The 20,140-nt window shown below is 51.5% G+C and overlaps 1 protein-coding gene across 1 annotated transcript in view; it reads left to right on the top strand.

The window, feature by feature from the left end:
• The window catches only part of ITIH6 (inter-alpha-trypsin inhibitor heavy chain family member 6), a 136,613-nt gene that overhangs the window by 54,307 nt on the left and 62,166 nt on the right, over window positions 1-20,140 (top strand). The window lies entirely within an intron of this gene.

The following is a 20,140-nucleotide window of genomic DNA, read 5'->3' as shown; positions in this document are numbered from 1 at the left end:
GTGGACCAAGGAGGAACCGAGCAGAGGGACCAGGTGCGAGATACAGACCTGCCCCCATTTACTGTAGAGAGATACAGACCAGCCCCCACTTCCTGCAGAGAGATACAGACCCGCCTCCACTTACTGTAGAGATACAGACCCGCCCCCACTTACTGTAGAGAGATACAGACCCTCCCCCACTTACTGTAGAGAGATACAGACCCTCCCCCACTTACTGTAGAGAGATACAGACCCGCCTCCACTTACTGTAGAGAGATACAGACCCGCCTCCACTTACTGTAGAGAGATACAGACCCTCCCCCACTTACTGTAGAGAGATACAGACCCGCCTCCACTTACTGTAGAGAGATATAGACCCGCCCCCACTTACTGTAGAGAGATACAGACCCTCCCCCACTTACTGTAGAGAGATACAGACCCGCCTCCACTTACTGTAGAGAGATACAGACCCGCCTCCACTTACTGTAGAGAGATACAGACCCTCCTCCACTTACTGTAGAGAGATACAGACCCGCCTCCACTTACTGTAGAGAGATACAGACCCGCCTCCACTTACTGTAGAGATATACAGACCCACCTCCACTTACTGTAGAGCGATACAGACCAGCCCCCACTTACTGTAGAGAGATACAGACCCGCCTCCACTTACTGTAGAGAGATACAGACCCGCCTCCACTTACTGTACAGATATACAGACCCGCCTCCACTTACTGTAGAGAGATACAGACCCGCCTCCACTTACTGTAGAGAAATACAGACCCGCCCCCACTTACTGTAGAGAGATACAGACCCGCCTCCACTTACTGTAGAGAGATACAGACCCGCCTCCACTTACTGTAGAGATATACAGACCCACCTCCACTTACTGTAGAGCGATACAGACCAGCCCCCACTTACTGTAGAGAGATACAGACCCGCCTCCACTTACTGTAGAGAGATACAGACCCGCCTCCACTTACTGTAGAGATATACAGACCCGCCTTCACTTACTGTAGAGAGATACAGACCAGCCCCCACTTACTGTAGAGATACAGACATGCCTCCACTTACTGTAGAGCGATACAGACCCACCCCCACTTACTGTAGAGAGATACAGACCGGCCCCCACTTACTGTAGAGAGATACAGACCCGCCTCCACTTACTGTAGAGAGATACAGACCCGCCTCCACTTACTGTAGAGAGATACAGACCCGCCTCCACTTACTGTAGAGAGATACAGACCCGCCCCCACTTACTGTAGAGAGATACAGACCCACCTCCACTTACTATAGAGAGATACAGACCCGCCCCCACTTATTGTAGATAGATGCAGACCCGCCTCCACTTACTGTAGAGAGATACAGACCCACCCCCACTTACTGTAGAGAGATACAGACCTATCCCCACTTACTATAGAGAGATACAGACCCGCCCCACTTACTGTAGATAGATGCAGACCCGCCCCCACTTACTGTAGAGAGATACAGACCCGCCTCCACTTACTGTAGATAGATGCAGACCCGCCTCCACTTACTGTAGAGAGATACAGACCCACCTCCACTTACTGTAGAGAGATACAGACCCGCCTCCACTTACTGTAGAGAGATACAGACCCACCCCCACTTGCTATAGAGAGATACAGACCCGCCCCCACTTACTGTAGAGAGATACAGACCCGCCTCCACTTACTGTAGAGAGATACAGACCCACCCCCACTTACTGTAGATAGATGCAGACCCGCCTTCACTTACTGTAGAGAGATACAGACCCACCCCCACTTACTGTAGAGAGATACAGACCCGCCTCCACTTACTGTAGAGATACAGACCAGCCCCCAATTACTGTAGAGAGATACAGACCCGCCTCCACTTGCTGTAGAGAGATACAGACCCGCCCCCACTTACTGTAGAGAGATACAGACCCGCCTCCACTTACTGTAGAGAGATACAGACCCTCCTCCACTTACTGTATAGAGATACAGACCCTCCTCCACTTACTGTAGAGAGATACAGACCCGCCCCCACTTACTGTAGAGAGATACAGACCTGCCCCCACTTACTGTAGAGATACAGACCCGCCTCCACTTACTGTAGAGAGATACAGACCAGCCTCCACTTACTGTAGAGAGATACAGACCCTCCTCCACTTACTGTAGAGAGATACAGACCCGCCTCCGCTAACTGTAGAGAGATACAGACCCGCCTCCACTTACTGTAGAGAGATACAGACCCGCCCCCACTTACTGTAGAGAGATACAGACCCTCCCCCACTTACTGTAGAGAGATACAGACCCGCCTCCACTTACTGTAGAGAGATACAGACCAGCCTCCACTTACTGTAGAGAGATACAGACCCGACTCCGCTTACTGTAGAGAGATACAGACCCTCCCCCACTTACTGTAGAGAGATACAGACCCGCCCCCACTTACTGTAGAGAGATACAGACCCATCCCCACTTACTGTAGAGAGATACAGAACCGCCCCCACTTGCTGTAGAGAGATACAGACCCGCCCCCACTTGCTGTAGAGAGATACAGACTCGCCCCCACTTGCTGTCGAGAGATACAGACCCGGCCCCACTTGCTGTAGAGAGATACAGACCCGCCCCCACTTGCTGTAGAGAGATACAGAACCGCCCCCACTTACTGTAGAGAGATACAGACCGGCCTCCACTTACTGTAGAGAGATACAGACCCGCCCCCACTTACTGTAGAGAGATACAGACCCGCCCCCACTTAATGTAGAGAGATACAGACCCGCCCCCACTTACTGTAGAGAGATACAGACCCGCCCCCACTTACTGTAGAGAGATACAGACCCGCCCCCACTTACTGTAGAGAGATACAGACCAGCCCCACTTACTGTAGAGAGATACAGACCCTCCTCCACTTACTGTAGAAAGATACAGACCCGCCTCCACTTACTATAGAGAGATACAGACCCGCCTCCACTTACTATAGAGAGATACAGACCCGCCTCCACTTACTGTGGAGACATACAGACCCGCCCCCACTTACTGTAGAGAGACACAGACCCGCCTCCACTTCCTGTAGAGAGATACAGACCCACCCCACTTACTGTAGAGAGATACAGAGACTCCTCCACTTACTGTAGAGAGATACAGACCAGCCCCCACTTACTGTAGAGAGATACAGACCCGCCTCCACTTACTGTAGAGAGAGATACAGACCCGCCCCCACTTACTGTAGAGAGATACAGACCCGCCTCCACTTACTGTAGAGAGATACAGACCCGCCTCCACTTACTGTAGAGAGATACAGACCCTCCTCCACTTACTGTAGAGAGATAAAGACCCGCCTCCACTCACTGTAGAGAGATAAAGACCCACCTCCACTTACTGTAGAGAGATACAGACTCTCCTGCACTTACTGTAGAGAGATACAGACCCTCCTCAACTTGCTGAAGAGAGATACAGACCCTCCCCCACTTACTGTAGAGAGATACAGACCCGCCCCCACTTACTGTAGAGAGATACAGACCCGCCTCCACTTACTGTAGAGAGATACAGACCCGCCCCCACTTACTGTAGAGAGATATAGACCCACCTCCACTTACTGTAGAGAGATACAGACCCTCCTCCACTTACTGTAGAGAGATACAGACCCTCCTCCACTTACTGTAGAGAGATACAGACCCTCCTCCACTTGCTGTAGAGAGATACAGACCCTCCTGCACTTACTGTAGAGAGATACAGACCCGCCCCCACTTACTGTAGAGAGATACAGACCCGCCCCCACTTACTGTAGAGAGATACAGACCCGCCCCCACTTACTGTAGAGCGATACAGACCCGCCCCCACTTACTGTAGAGCGATACAGACCCGCCCCGACTTACTGTAGAGAGATACAGACCCGCCCCCACTTACTGTAGAGAGATACAGACCCTCCTCCTCTTACTGTAGAGAGATACAGACCCACCTCCACTTACTGTAGAGAGATACAGACCCGCCCCCACTTACTGTAGAGAGATATAGACCCACCTCCACTTACTGTAGAGAGATACAGACCCTCCTCCACTTACTTTAGAGAGATACAGACCCTCCTCCACTTACTGTAGAGAGATACAGACCCTCCTCCACTTGCTGTAGAGAGATACAGACCCTCCTGCACTTACTGTAGAGAGATACAGACCCGCCCCCACTTACTGTAGAGAGATACAGACCCGCCCCCACTTACTGTAGAGAGATACAGACCCGCCCCCACTTACTGTAGAGCGATACAGACCCGCCCCCACTTACTGTAGAGCGATACAGACCCGCCCCGACTTACTGTAGAGAGATACAGACCCGCCCCCACTTACTGTAGAGAGATACAGACCGTCTTCCACTTACTGTAGAGAGATACAGACCCTCCTCCTCTTACTGTAGAGAGATTTCAGACCCGCCCCCACTTACTGTAGAGAGATACAGACCCGCCTCCACTTACTGTAGAGAGATACAGACCCTCCTCCACTTACTGTAGAGAGATACAGACCCGCCCCCACTTACTGTAGAGAGATACAGACCTGCCCCCACTTACTGTAGAGATACAGACCCGCCTCCACTTACTGTAGAGAGATACAGACCAGCCTCCACTTACTGTAGAGAGATACAGACCAGTCTCCACTTACTGTAGAGAGATACAGACCCTCCTCCACTTACTGTAGAGAGATACAGACCCGCCTCCGCTTACTGTAGAGAGATACAGACCCGCCTCCGCTTACTGTAGAGAGATACAGACCCGCCCCGCTTACTGTAGAGAGATACAGACCAGCCCCCGCTTACTGTAGAGAGATACAGACCCTTCTCCACTTACTGTAGAGAGATACAGACCCGCCCCCACTTACTGTAGAGAGATACAGACCCGCCTCCACTTACTGTAGAGAGATACAGACCCACCCCACTTACTGTAGAGAGATACAGACACTCCTCCACTTACTGTAGAGAGATACAGACCAGCCCCCACTTATTGTAGAGAGATACAGACCCGCCTCCACTTACTGTAGAGAGAGATACAGACCTGCCCCCACTTACTGTAGAGAGATACAGACCCGCCCCCACTTACTGTAGAGAGATACAGACCCGCCCCCACTTACTGTAGAGAGAGATACAGACCAGCCCCCGCTTACTGTAGAGAGATACAGACCCGCCTCCACTTACTGTAGAGAGATACAGACCCGCCCCCACTTACTGTAGAGAGACACAGACCCGCCTCCACTTACTGTAGAGAGATACAGACCCACCCCACTTACTGTAGAGAGATACAGACACTCCTCCACTTACTGTAGAGAGATACAGACCAGCCCCCACTTATTGTAGAGAGATACAGGCCCGCCTCCACTTACTGTAGAGAGAGATACAGACCTGCCCCCACTTACTGTAGAGAGATACAGACCCGCCTCCACTTACTGTAGAGAGATACAGACCCGTCTCCACTTACTGTAGAGAGATAAAGACCCGCCTCCACTTACTGTAGAGAGATACAGACCCGCCTCCACTTACTGTAGAGAGATACAGACCCTCCTCCACTTACTGTAGAGAAATACAGACCCTCCTCCACTTGCTGAAGAGAGATACAGACCCCCACTTACTGTAGAGATACAGACCCGCCCCCACTTACTGTAGAGAGATACAGACCCGCGTCCACTTACTTTAGAGAGATACAGACCCGCCTCCACTTACTGTAGAGAGATATAGACCCGCCCCCACTTACTGTAGAGAGATACAGACCCGCCTCCACTTACTATAGAGAGATACAGACCCTCCTCCACTTACTGTAGAGAGATACAGACCCTCCTCCACTTACTGTAGAGAGATACAGACCCTCCTCCTCTTGCTGTATAGAGATACAGACCCTCCTTCACTTACTGTAGAGAGATACAGACCCGCCTCCACTTACTGTAGAGAGATACAGATCCGCCCCCACTTACTTTAGAGAAATTTAGACCCGCCCCCACTTACTGTACAGAGATACAGACCCGCCCCCACTTACTGTATAGAGAGACAGACCCGCCCCCACTTACTGTGGAGCGATACAGACCCGCCCTCACTTACTGTAGAGCGATACAGACCCGCCCCCACTTACTGTAGAGAGATACAGACTGTCCCCCACTTACTGTAGAGAGATATAGACCCGCCTCCACTTACTGTAGAGAGATACAGACCCACCTCCACTTACTGTAGAGAGATACAGACCCGCCTCCACTTACTGTAGAGAGATACTGACCCTCATCCACTTACTGTAGAGTGATACACACCCGCCCCCACTTACTGTAGAGAGATACAGACCCTCCTCCACTTACTGTAGAGAGATACAGACCCGCCTCCACTTACTGTAGAGTGATAGACACCCGCCCCCACTTACTGTAGAGAGATACAGACCATCCTCCACTTACTGTAGAGAGATACTGACCCTCCTCCACTTACTGTAGAGTGATACTGACCCTCCTCCACTTACTGTAGAGTGATACACACCCGCCCCCACTTACTGTAGAGAGATACAGACCCGCCTCCACTTACTGTAGAGAGATACAGACCCGCCTCCACTTACTGTAGAGAGATACTGACCCTCCTCCACTTACTGTAGAGTGATACACACCCGCCCCCACTTACTGTAGAGAGATACAGACCCTCCTCCACTTACTGTAGAGAGATACAGACCCACCTCCACTTACTGTAGAGAGATACAGACCCTCCTCCACTTACTGTAGAGAGATACAGACCCGCCTCCACTTACTGTAGAGAGATACAGACCCTCCTCCACTTACTGTAGAGAGATACTGACCCGCCCCCGCTTACTGTAGAGAGATACAGACCCGCCTCCACTTACTGTAGAGTGATACACACCCGCCCCCACTTACTGTAGAGAGATACAGACCCGCCACCACTTACTGTAGAGAGATACAGACCCACCCCCACTTACTGTAGAGAGATACAGAACCGCCCCCACTTGCTGTAGAGAGATACAGACCCGCCCCCACTTGCTGTAGAGAGATACAGACTCGCCCCCACTTGCTGTCGAGAGATACAGACCCGCCCCCACTTGCTGTAGAGAGATACAGACCCGCCCCCACTTGCTGTAGAGAGATACAGAACCGCCCCCACTTACTGTAGAGAGATACAGACCGGCCTCCACTTACTGTAGAGAGATACAGACCCGCCCCCACTTACTGTAGAGAGATACAGACCCGCCCCCACTTAATGTAGAGAGATACAGACCCGCCCCCACTTACTGTAGAGAGATACAGACCCGCCCCCACTTACTGTAGAGAGATACAGACCCGCCCCCACTTACTGTAGAGAGATACAGACCAGCCTCACTTACTGTAGAGAGATACAGACCCTCCTCCACTTACTGTAGAGAGATACAGACCCGCCTCCACTTACTATAGAGAGATACAGACCCGCCTCCACTTACTATAGAGAGATACAGACCCGCCTCCACTTACTGTGGAGACATACAGACCCGCCCCCACTTACTGTAGAGAGACACAGACCCGCCTCCACTTACTGTAGAGAGATACAGACCCACCCCACTTACTGTAGAGAGATACAGAGACTCCTCCACTTACTGTAGAGAGATACAGACCAGCCCCCACTTACTGTAGAGAGATACAGACCCGCCCCCACTTACTGTAGAGAGATACAGACCCGCCTCCACTTACTGTAGAGAGATACAGACCCGCCTCCACTTACTGTAGAGAGATACAGACCCTCCTCCACTTACTGTAGAGAGATACAGACCCGCCTCCACTCACTGTAGAGAGATAAAGACCCTCCTCCACTTACTGTAGAGAGATACAGACCCTCCTGCACTTACTGTACAGAGATACAGACCCTCCTCAACTTGCTGAAGAGAGATACAGACCCTTCCCCACTTACTGTAGAGAGATACAGACCCGCCCCCACTTACTGTAGAGAGATACAGACCCGCCTCCACTTACTGTAGAGAGATACAGACCCGCCCCCACTTACTGTAGAGAGATATAGACCCACCTCCACTTACTGTAGAGAGATACAGACCCTCCTCCACTTACTGTAGAGAGATACAGACCCTCCTCCACTTACTGTAGAGAGATACAGACCCTCCTCCACTTGCTGTAGAGAGATACAGACCCTCCTGCACTTACTGTAGAGAGATACAGACCCGCCCCCACTTACTGTAGAGAGATACAGACCCGCCCCCACTTACTGTAGAGAGATACAGACCCGCCCCCACTTACTGTAGAGCGATACAGACCCGCCCCCACTTACTGTAGAGCGATACAGACCCGCCCCGACTTACTGTAGAGAGATACAGACCCGCCCCCACTTACTGTAGAGAGATACAGACCCTCCTCCTCTTACTGTAGAGAGATACAGACCCGCCTCCACTTACTGTAGAGAGATACAGACCCGCCCCCACTTACTGTAGAGAGATATAGACCCACCTCCACTTACTGTAGAGAGATACAGACCCTCCTCCACTTACTTTAGAGAGATACAGACCCTCCTCCACTTACTGTAGAGAGATACAGACCCTCCTCCACTTGCTGTAGAGAGATACAGACCCTCCTGCACTTACTGTAGAGAGATACAGACCCGCCCCCACTTACTGTAGAGAGATACAGACCCGCCCCCACTTACTGTAGAGAGATACAGACCCGCCCCCACTTACTGTAGAGCGATACAGACCCGCCCCCACTTACTGTAGAGCGATACAGACCCGCCCCGACTTACTGTAGAGAGATACAGACCCGCCCCCACTTACTGTAGAGAGATACAGACCGTCTTCCACTTAGTGTAGAGAGATACAGACCCTCCTCCTCTTACTGTAGAGAGATTTCAGACCCGCCCCCACTTACTGTAGAGAGATACAGACCCGCCTCCACTTACTGTAGAGAGATACAGACCCTCCTCCACTTACTGTAGAGAGATACAGACCCGCCCCCACTTACTGTAGAGAGATACAGACCAGCCCCCACTTACTGTAGAGATACAGACCCGCCTCCACTTACTGTAGAGAGATACAGACCAGCCTCCACTTACTGTAGAGAGATACAGACCAGTCTCCACTTACTGTAGAGAGATACAGACCCTCCTCCACTTACTGTAGAGAGATACAGACCCGCCTCCGCTTACTGTAGAGAGATACAGACCCGCCCGCTTACTGTAGAGAGATACAGACCCGCCCCGCTTACTGTAGAGATATACAGACCAGCCCCCGCTTACTGTAGAGAGATACAGACCCGCCTCCACTTACTGTAGAGAGATACAGACCCTCCTCCACTTACTGTAGAGAGATACAGACCCACCCCACTTACTGTAGAGAGATACAGACACTCCTCCACTTACTGTAGAGAGATACAGACCAGCCCCCACTTATTGTAGAGAGATACAGACCCGCCTCCACTTACTGTAGAGAGAGATACAGACCTGCCCCCACTTACTGTAGAGAGATACAGACCCGCCCCCACTTACTGTAGAGAGATACAGACCCGCCCCCACTTACTGTAGAGAGAGATACAGACCAGCCCCCGCTTACTGTAGAGAGATACAGACCCGCCTCCACTTACTGTAGAGAGATACAGACCCGCCCCCACTTACTGTAGAGAGACACAGACCCGCCTCCACTTACTGTAGAGAGATACAGACCCACCCCACTTACTGTAGAGAGATACAGACACTCCTCCACTTACTGTAGAGAGATACAGACCAGCCCCCACTTATTGTAGAGATACAGACCCGCCTCCACTTACTGTAGAGAGAGATACAGACCTGCCCCCACTTACTGTAGAGAGATACAGACCCGCCTCCACTTACTGTAGAGAGATACAGACCCGTCTCCACTTACTGTAGAGAAATAAAGACCCGCCTCCACTTTCTGTAGAGAGATACAGACCCGCCTCCACTTACTGTAGAGAGATACAGACCCTCCTCCACTTACTGTAGAGAAATACAGACCCTCCTCCACTTGCTGAAGAGAGATACAGACCCCCACTTACTGTAGAGATACAGACCCGCCCCCACTTACTGTAGAGAGATACAGACCCGCGTCCACTTACTTTAGAGAGATACAGACCCGCCTCCACTTACTGTAGAGAGATATAGACCCGCCCCCACTTACTGTAGAGAGATACAGACCCGCCTCCACTTACTATAGAGAGATACAGACCCTCCTGCACTTACTGTAGAGAGATACAGACCCGCCCCCACTTACTGTAGAGAGATACAGACCCGCCCCCACTTACTGTAGAGCGATACAGACCCGCCCCCACTTACTGTAGAGCGATACAGACCCGCCCCGACTTACTGTAGAGAGATACAGACCCGCCCCCACTTACTGTAGAGAGATACAGACCCTCCTCCTCTTACTGTAGAGAGATACAGACCCACCTCCACTTACTGTAGAGAGATACAGACCCGCCCCCACTTACTGTAGAGAGATATAGACCCACCTCCACTTACTGTAGAGAGATACAGACCCTCCTCCACTTACTTTAGAGAGATACAGACCCTCCTCCACTTACTGTAGAGAGATACAGACCCTCCTCCACTTGCTGTAGAGAGATACAGACCCTCCTGCACTTACTGTAGAGAGATACAGACCCGCCCCCACTTACTGTAGAGAGATACAGACCCGCCCCCACTTACTGTAGAGAGATACAGACCCGCCCCCACTTACTGTAGAGCGATACAGACCCGCCCCCACTTACTGTAGAGCGATACAGACCCGCCCCGACTTAATGTAGAGAGATACAGACCCGCCCCCACTTACTGTAGAGAGATACAGACCGTCTTCCACTTACTGTAGAGAGATACAGACCCTCCTCCTCTTACTGTAGAGAGATTTCAGACCCGCCCCCACTTACTGTAGAGAGATACAGACCCGCCTCCACTTACTGTAGAGAGATACAGACCCTCCTCCACTTACTGTAGAGAGATACAGACCCGCCCCCACTTACTGTAGAGAGATACAGACCTGCCCCCACTTACTGTAGAGATACAGACCCGCCTCCACTTACTGTAGAGAGATACAGACCAGCCTCCACTTACTGTAGAGAGATACAGACCAGTCTCCACTTACTGTAGAGAGATACAGACCCTCCTCCACTTACTGTAGAGAGATACAGACCCGCCTCCGCTTACTGTAGAGAGATACAGACCCGCCTCCGCTTACTGTAGAGAGATACAGACCCGCCCCGCTTACTGTAGAGAGATACAGACCAGCCCCCGCTTACTGTAGAGAGATACAGACCCTTCTCCACTTACTGTAGAGAGATACAGACCCGCCCCCACTTACTGTAGAGAGATACAGACCCGCCTCCACTTACTGTAGAGAGATACAGACCCACCCCACTTACTGTAGAGAGATACAGACACTCCTCCACTTACTGTAGAGAGATACAGACCAGCCCCCACTTATTGTAGAGAGATACAGACCCGCCTCCACTTACTGTAGAGAGAGATACAGACCTGCCCCCACTTACTGTAGAGAGATACAGACCCGCCCCCACTTACTGTAGAGAGATACAGACCCGCCCCCACTTACTGTGGAGAGAGATACAGACCAGCCCCCGCTTACTGTAGAGAGATACAGACCCGCCTCCACTTACTGTAGAGAGATACAGACCCGCCCCCACTTACTGTAGAGAGACACAGACCCGCCTCCACTTACTGTAGAGAGATACAGACCCACCCCACTTACTGTAGAGAGATACAGACACTCCTCCACTTACTGTAGAGAGATACAGACCAGCCCCCACTTATTGTAGAGAGATACAGGCCCGCCTCCACTTACTGTAGAGAGAGATACAGACCTGCCCCCACTTACTGTAGAGAGATACAGACCCGCCTCCACTTACTGTAGAGAGATACAGACCCGTCTCCACTTACTGTAGAGAGATAAAGACCCGCCCGCTTACTGTAGAGAGATACAGACCCGCCCCGCTTACTGTAGAGATATACAGACCAGCCCCCGCTTACTGTAGAGAGATACAGACCCGCCTCCACTTACTGTAGAGAGATACAGACCCTCCTCCACTTACTGTAGAGAGATACAGACCCACCCCACTTACTGTAGAGAGATACAGACACTCCTCCACTTACTGTAGAGAGATACAGACCAGCCCCCACTTATTGTAGAGAGATACAGACCCGCCTCCACTTACTGTAGAGAGAGATACAGACCTGCCCCCACTTACTGTAGAGAGATACAGACCCGCCCCCACTTACTGTAGAGAGATACAGACCCGCCCCCACTTACTGTAGAGAGAGATACAGACCAGCCCCCGCTTACTGTAGAGAGATACAGACCCGCCTCCACTTACTGTAGAGAGATACAGACCCGCCCCCACTTACTGTAGAGAGACACAGACCCGCCTCCACTTACTGTAGAGAGATACAGACCCACCCCACTTACTGTAGAGAGATACAGACACTCCTCCACTTACTGTAGAGAGATACAGACCAGCCCCCACTTATTGTAGAGATACAGACCCGCCTCCACTTACTGTAGAGAGAGATACAGACCTGCCCCCACTTACTGTAGAGAGATACAGACCCGCCTCCACTTACTGTAGAGAGATACAGACCCGTCTCCACTTACTGTAGAGAAATAAAGACCCGCCTCCACTTTCTGTAGAGAGATACAGACCCGCCTCCACTTACTGTAGAGAGATACAGACCCTCCTCCACTTACTGTAGAGAAATACAGACCCTCCTCCACTTGCTGAAGAGAGATACAGACCCCCACTTACTGTAGAGATACAGACCCGCCCCCACTTACTGTAGAGAGATACAGACCCGCGTCCACTTACTTTAGAGAGATACAGACCCGCCTCCACTTACTGTAGAGAGATATAGACCCGCCCCCACTTACTGTAGAGAGATACAGACCCGCCTCCACTTACTATAGAGAGATACAGACCCTCCTCCACTTACTGTAGAGAGATACAGACCCTCCTCCACTTACTGTAGAGAGATACAGACCCTCCTCCTCTTGCTGTATAGAGATACAGACCCTCCTTCACTTACTGTAGAGAGATACAGACCCGCCTCCACTTACTGTAGAGAGATACAGATCCGCCCCCACTTACTGTAGAGAAATTTAGACCCGCCCCCACTTACTGTACAGAGATACAGACCCGCCCCCACTTACTGTATAGAGAGACAGACCCGCCCCCACTTACTGTAGAGCGATACAGACCCGCCCTCACTTACTGTAGAGAGATACAGACCCGCCCCCACTTACTGTAGAGAGATACAGACCGTCCCCCACTTACTGTAGAGAGATATAGACCCGCCTCCACTTACTGTAGAGAGATACAGACCCGCCTCCACTTACTGTAGAGAGATACAGACCCGCCTCCACTTACTGTAGAGAGATACTGACCCTCCTCCACTTACTGTAGAGTGATACACACCCGCCCCCACTTACTGTAGAGAGATACAGACCCTCCTCCACTTACTGTAGAGAGATACAGACCCACCCCCACTTACTGTAGAGAGATACAGACCCGCCCCCACTTACTGTAGAGAGATACAGACCGTCTTCCACTTACTGTAGAGAGATACAGACCCTCCTCCTCTTACTGTAGAGAGATTTCAGACCCGCCCCCACTTACTGTAGAGAGATACAGACCCGCCTCCACTTAGTGTAGAGAGATACAGACCCTCCTCCACTTACTGTAGAGAGATACAGACCCGCCCCCACTTACTGTAGAGAGATACAGACCTGCCCCCACTTACTGTAGAGATACAGACCCGCCTCCACTTACTGTAGAGAGATACAGACCAGCCTCCACTTACTGTAGAGAGATACAGACCAGTCTCCACTTACTGTAGAGAGATACAGACCCTCCTCCACTTACTGTAGAGAGATACAGACCAGTCTCCACTTACTGTAGAGAGATACAGACCCTCCTCCGCTTACTGTAGAGAGATACAGACCCGCCTCCGCTTACTGTAGAGAGATACAGACCCGCCCCGCTTACTGTAGAGATATACAGACCAGCCCCCGCTTACTGTAGAGAGATACAGACCTGCCTCCACTTACTGTAGAGAGATACAGACCCTCCTCCACTTACTGTAGAGAGATACAGACCCACCCCACTTACTGTAGAGAGATACAGACACTCCTCCACTTACTGTAGAGAGATACAGACCAGCCCCCACTTATTGTAGAGAGATACAGACCCGCCTCCACTTACTGTAGAGAGAGATACAGACCTGCCCCCACTTACTGTAGAGAGATACAGACCCGCCCCCACTTACTGTAGAGAGATACAGACCCTCCTCCACTTACTGTAGAGAGATACAGACCCACCTCCACTTACTGTAGAGAGATACAGACCCTCCTCCACTTACTGTAGAGAGATACAGACCCGCCTCCACTTACTGTAGAGAGATACAGACCCTCCTCCACTTACTGTAGAGAGATACTGACCCGCCCCCGCTTACTGTAGAGAGATACAGACCCGCCTCAACTTACTGTAGAGTGATACACACCCGCCCCCACTTACTGTAGAGAGATACAGACCCGCCACCACTTACTGTAGAGAGATACAGACCCACCCCCACTTACTGTAGAGAGATACAGACCCGCCCCCACTTACTGTAGAGAGATACAGACCCGCCCCCACTTACTGTAGAGAGATACAGACCCACCTCCACTTACTGTAGAGAGATACAGACCCGCCCCCACTTACTGTAGAGAGATACAGACCCGCCCCCACTTACTGTAGAGAGATACAGACCTGCCTCCACTTACTGTAGAGATACAGACCCGCCCCCACTTACTGTAGAGAGATACAGACCCGCCTCCACTTACTGTAGAGGGATACAGAACCGCCCCCACTTGCTGTAGAGAGATACAGACCCGCCCCCACTTGCTGTAGAGAGATACAGACCCGCCCCCACTTGCTGTAGAGAGATACAGACCCGCCCCCACTTGCTGTAGAGAGATACAGACCCCCCCCAATTACTGTAGAGAGATACAGACCCGCCCCCACTTACTGTCGAGCGATACAGACCCGCCCCGACTTACTGTAGGGAGATACAGACCCGCCCCCACTTACTGTAGAGAGATACAGACCGTCTTCCACTTACTGTAGAGAGATACAGACCCTCCTCCTCTTACTGTAGAGAGATACAGACCCGCCCCCACTTACTGTAGAGAGATACAGACCCGCCTCCACTTACTGTAGAGAGATACAGACCCTCCTCCACTTACTGTAGAGAGATACAGACCCGCCCCCACTTACTGTAGAGAGATACAGACCTGCCCCCACTTACTGTAGAGATACAGACCCGCCTCCACTTACTGTAGAGAGATACAGACCAGCCTCCACTTACTGTAGAGAGATACAGACCAGTCTCCACTTGCTGTAGAGAGATACAGACCCTCCTCCACTTACTGTAGAGAGATACAGACCCGCCTCCGCTTACTGTAGAGAGATACAGACCCGCCTCCGCTTACTGTAGAGAGATACAGACCCGCCCCGCTTACTGTAGAGAGATACAGACCAGCCCCCGCTTACTGTAGAGAGATACAGACCCTTCTCCACTTACTGTAGAGAGATACAGACCCGCCCCCACTTACTGTAGAGAGATACAGACCCGCCTCCACTTACTGTAGAGAGATACAGACCCACCCCACTTACTGTAGAGAGATACAGACACTCATCCACTTACTGTAGAGAGATACAGACCAGCCCCCACTTATTGTAGAGAGATACAGACCCGCCTCCACTTACTGTAGAGAGAGATACAGACCTGCCCCCACTTACTGTAGAGAGATACAGACCCGCCCCCACTTACTGTAGAGAGATACAGACCCGCCCCCACTTACTGTAGAGAGAGATACAGACCAGCCCCCGCTTACTGTAGAGAGATACAGACCCGCCTCCACTTACTGTAGAGAGATACAGACCCGCCCCCACTTACTGTAGAGAGACACAGACCCGCCTCCACTTACTGTAGAGAGATACATACACTCCTCCACTTACTGTAGAGAGATATAGACCAGCCCCCACTTATTGTAGAGAGATACAGACCCGCCTCCACTTACTGTAGAGAGAGATACAGACCTGCCCCCACTTACTGTAGAGAGATACAGACCCACCTCCACTTACTGTAGAGAGATACAGACCCGTCTCCACTTACTGTAGAGAGATAAAGACCCGCCTCCACTTACTGTAGAGAGATACAGACCCGCCTCCACTTACTGTAGAGAGATACAGACCCTCCTCCACTTACTGTAGAGAAATACAGACCCTCCTCCACTTGCTGAAGAGAGATACAGACCCCCACTTACTGTAGAGATACAGACCCGCCCCCACTTACTGTAGAGAGATACAGACCCGCGTCCACTTACTTTAGAGAGATACAGACCCGCCTCCACTTACTGTAGAGAGATATAGACCCGCCCCCACTTACTGTAGAGAGATACAGACCCGCCTCCACTTACTATAGAGAGATACAGACCCTCCTCCACTTACTGTAGAGAGATACAGACCCTCCTCCACTTACTGTAGAGAGATACAGACCCTCCTCCTCTTGCTGTATAGAGATACAGACCCTCCTCCACTTACTGTAGAGAGATACAGACCCGCCTCCACTTACTGTAGAGAGATACAGATCCGCCCCCACTTACTGTAGAGAGATACAGACCCGCCCCCACTTACTGTATAGAGAGACAGACCCGCCCCCACTTACTGTAGAGCGATACAGACCCGCCGTCACTTACTGTAGAGCGATACAGACCCGCCCCCACTTACTGTAGAGAGATACAGACCGTCCCCCACTTACTGTAGAGAGATATAGACCCGCCTCCACTTACTGTAGAGAGATACAGACCCGCCTCCACTTACAGTAGAGAGATACAGACCCGCCTCCACTTACTGTAGAGAGATACTGACCCTCCTCCACTTACTGTAGAGTGATACACACCCGCCCCCACTTACTGTAGAGAGATACAGACCCTCCTCCACTTACTGTAGAGAGATACAGACCGGCCTCCACTTACTGTAGAGTGATAGACACCCGCCCCCACTTACTGTAGAGAGATACAGACCATCCTCCACTTACTGTAGAGAGATACTGACCCTCCTCCACTTACTGTAGAGTGATACTGACCCTCCTCCACTTACTGTAGAGTGATACACACCCGCCCCCACTTACTGTAGAGAGATAGAGACCCGCCTCCACTTACTGTAGAGAGATACAGACCCGCCTCCACTTACTGTAGAGAGATACTGACCCTCCTCCACTTACTGTAGAGTGATTCACACCCGCCCCCACTTACTGTAGAGAGATACAGACCCTCCTCCACTTACTGTAGAGAGATACAGACCCACCCCCACTTACTGTAGAGAGATACAGACCCGCCCCCACTTACTGTAGAGAGATACAGACCCGCCCCCACTTACTGTAGAGAGATACAGACCCACCTCCACTTACTGTAGAGAGATACAGACGCGCCCCCACTTACTGTAGAGAGATACAGACCCGCCCCCACTTACTGTAGAGAGATACAGACCCGCCTCCACTTACTGTAGAGATACAGACCCGCCCCCACTTACTGTAGAGAGATACAGACCCGCCTCCACTTACTGTAGAGAGATACAGAACCGCCCCCACTTGCTGTAGAGAGATACAGACCCGCCCCCACTTGCTGTAGAGAGATACAGACCCGCCCCCACTTGCTGTAGAGAGATACAGACCCGCCCCCACTTGCTGTAGAGAGATACAGACCCGCCCCCAATTACTGTAGAGAGATACAGAACAGCCCCCACTTACTGTAGAGAGATACAGACCCGCCTCCACTTGCTGTAGAGAGATACAGACCCGCCCCCACTTACTGTAGAGAGATACAGACCCGCCCCCACTTACTGTAGAGAGATACAGACCCGCCCCCACTTATTGTAGAGAGATACAGACCTGCCCCCACTTACTGTAGAGAGATTCAGACCCGCCCCCACTTACTGTAGAGAGATACAGACCCTCCTCCACTTACTGTAGAGAGATACAGACCCGCCTCCACTTATTGTAGAGAGATACAGACCAGCCCCCACTTACTGTAGAGAGATACAGACCAGCCCCCACTTACTGTAGAGAGATACAGACCCTCCTCCACTTACTGTAGAGAGATACAGACCCGCCTCCACTTACTATAGAGAGATACAGACCCGCCTCCACTTACTATAGAGAGATACAGACCCGCCTCCACTTACTGTGGAGACATACAGACCCGCCCCCACTTACTGTAGAGAGATACAGACCCGCCCCCACTTACTGTAGAGAGATACAGACCCTCCTCCACTTACTGTACAGAGATACAGACCCGCCTCCACTTACTGTAGAGAGATACAGACCCACCTCCACTTACTGTAGAGAGATACAGACCCGCCCCCACTTACTGTAGATAGATGCAGACCCGCCTTCACTTAATGTAGAGAGATACAGACCCGCCTCCACTTACTGTAGAGAGATACAGACCCACCCCCACTTACTGTAGAGAGATACAGACCCGCCTCCACTTACTGTAGAGAGATACAGACCCGTCCTTACTTACTGTAGAGATACAGACCAGCCCCCACTTACTGTAGAGAGATACAGACCCGCCCCCACTTACTGTAGACAGATACAGACCCACCTCCACTTACTGTAGAGAGATACAGACCCTCCTCCACTTACTGTAGAGAGATACAGACCCTCCTCCACTTACTGTAGAGAGATACAGACCCTCCTCCACTTACTGTAGAGAGATACAGACCTGCCCCCACTTACTGTAGAGAGATACAGACCTGCCCCCACTTACTGTAGAGATACAGACCCGCCTCCACTTACTGTAGAGAGATACAGACCAGCCTCCACTTACTGTAGAGAGATACAGACCCTCCTCCACTTACTGTAGAGAGATACAGACCCGCCTCCTCTAACTGTAGAGAGATACAGACCCGCCTCCGCTTACTGTAGAGAGATACAGACCCGCCCCCACTTACTGTAGAGAGATACAGACCCGTCCCCACTTACTGTAGAGAGATACAGAACCGCCCCCACTTGCTGTAGAGAGATACAGACCCGCCCCTACTTGCTGTAGAGAGATACAGACTCGCCCCCACTTGCTGTAGAGAGATACAGACCCGCCCCCACTTGCTGTAGAGAGATACAGACCCGCCCCCACTTGCTGTAGAGAGATACAGACCCGCCCCCACTTGCTGTAGAGAGATACAGAACCGCCCCCACTTACTGTAGAGAGATACAGACCCGCCTCCACTTACTGTAGGGAGATACAGACCCGCCCCCACTTACTGTAGAGAGATACAGACCCGCCCCCACTTACTGTAGAGAGATACCGACCCGCCCCCACTTACTGTAGAGAGATACAGACCCGCCCCCACTTACTGTAGAGAGATACAGACCCGCCCCCACTTACTGTAGAGAGATACAGACCAGCCCCACTTACTGTAGAGAGATACAGACCCTCCTCCACTTACTGTAGAGAGATACAGACCCGCCTCCACTTACTATAGAGAGATACAGACCCGCCTCCACTTACTATAGAGAGATACAGACCCGCCTCCACTTACTGTGGAGACAAACAGATCCGCCCCCACTTACTGTAGAGAGACACAGACCCGCCTCCACTTACTGTAGAGAGATACAGACCCACCCCACTTATTGTAGAGAGATACAGAGACTCTTCCACTTACTGTAGAGAGATACAGACCAGCCCCCACTTACTGTAGAGAGATACAGACACGCCTCCACTTACTGTAGAGAGAGATACAGACCCGCCCCCACTTACTGTAGAGAGATACAGACCCGCCTCCACTTACTGTAGAGAGATACAGACCCGCCTCCACTTACTGTAGAGAGATACAGACCCGCCTCCACTTACTGTAGAGAGATAAAGACCCGCCTACACTCACTGTAGAGAGATACAGACCCGCCTCCACTTACTGTAGAGAGATACAGACCCTCCTGCACTTACTGTACAGAGATACACACCCTCCTCAACTTGCTGAAGAGAGATACAGACCCTCCCCCATTTACTGTAGAGAGATACAGACCCGCCCCCACTTACTGTAGAGAGATACAGACCCGCCTCCACTTACTGTAGAGAGATACAGACCCGCCCCCACTTACTGTAGAGAGATATAGACCCACCTCCACTTACT

Source organism: Phyllobates terribilis, unplaced genomic scaffold (assembly GCF_046119375.1).
Source record: "Phyllobates terribilis strain yellow unplaced genomic scaffold, ASM4611937v1 Scaffold_7__3_contigs__length_470593459, whole genome shotgun sequence".
NCBI lineage: Eukaryota > Metazoa > Chordata > Amphibia > Anura > Dendrobatidae > Phyllobates > Phyllobates terribilis.
Note: the sequence above shows the minus strand (reverse complement) of the source record. Positions and strands in the feature narration are given on the sequence as shown.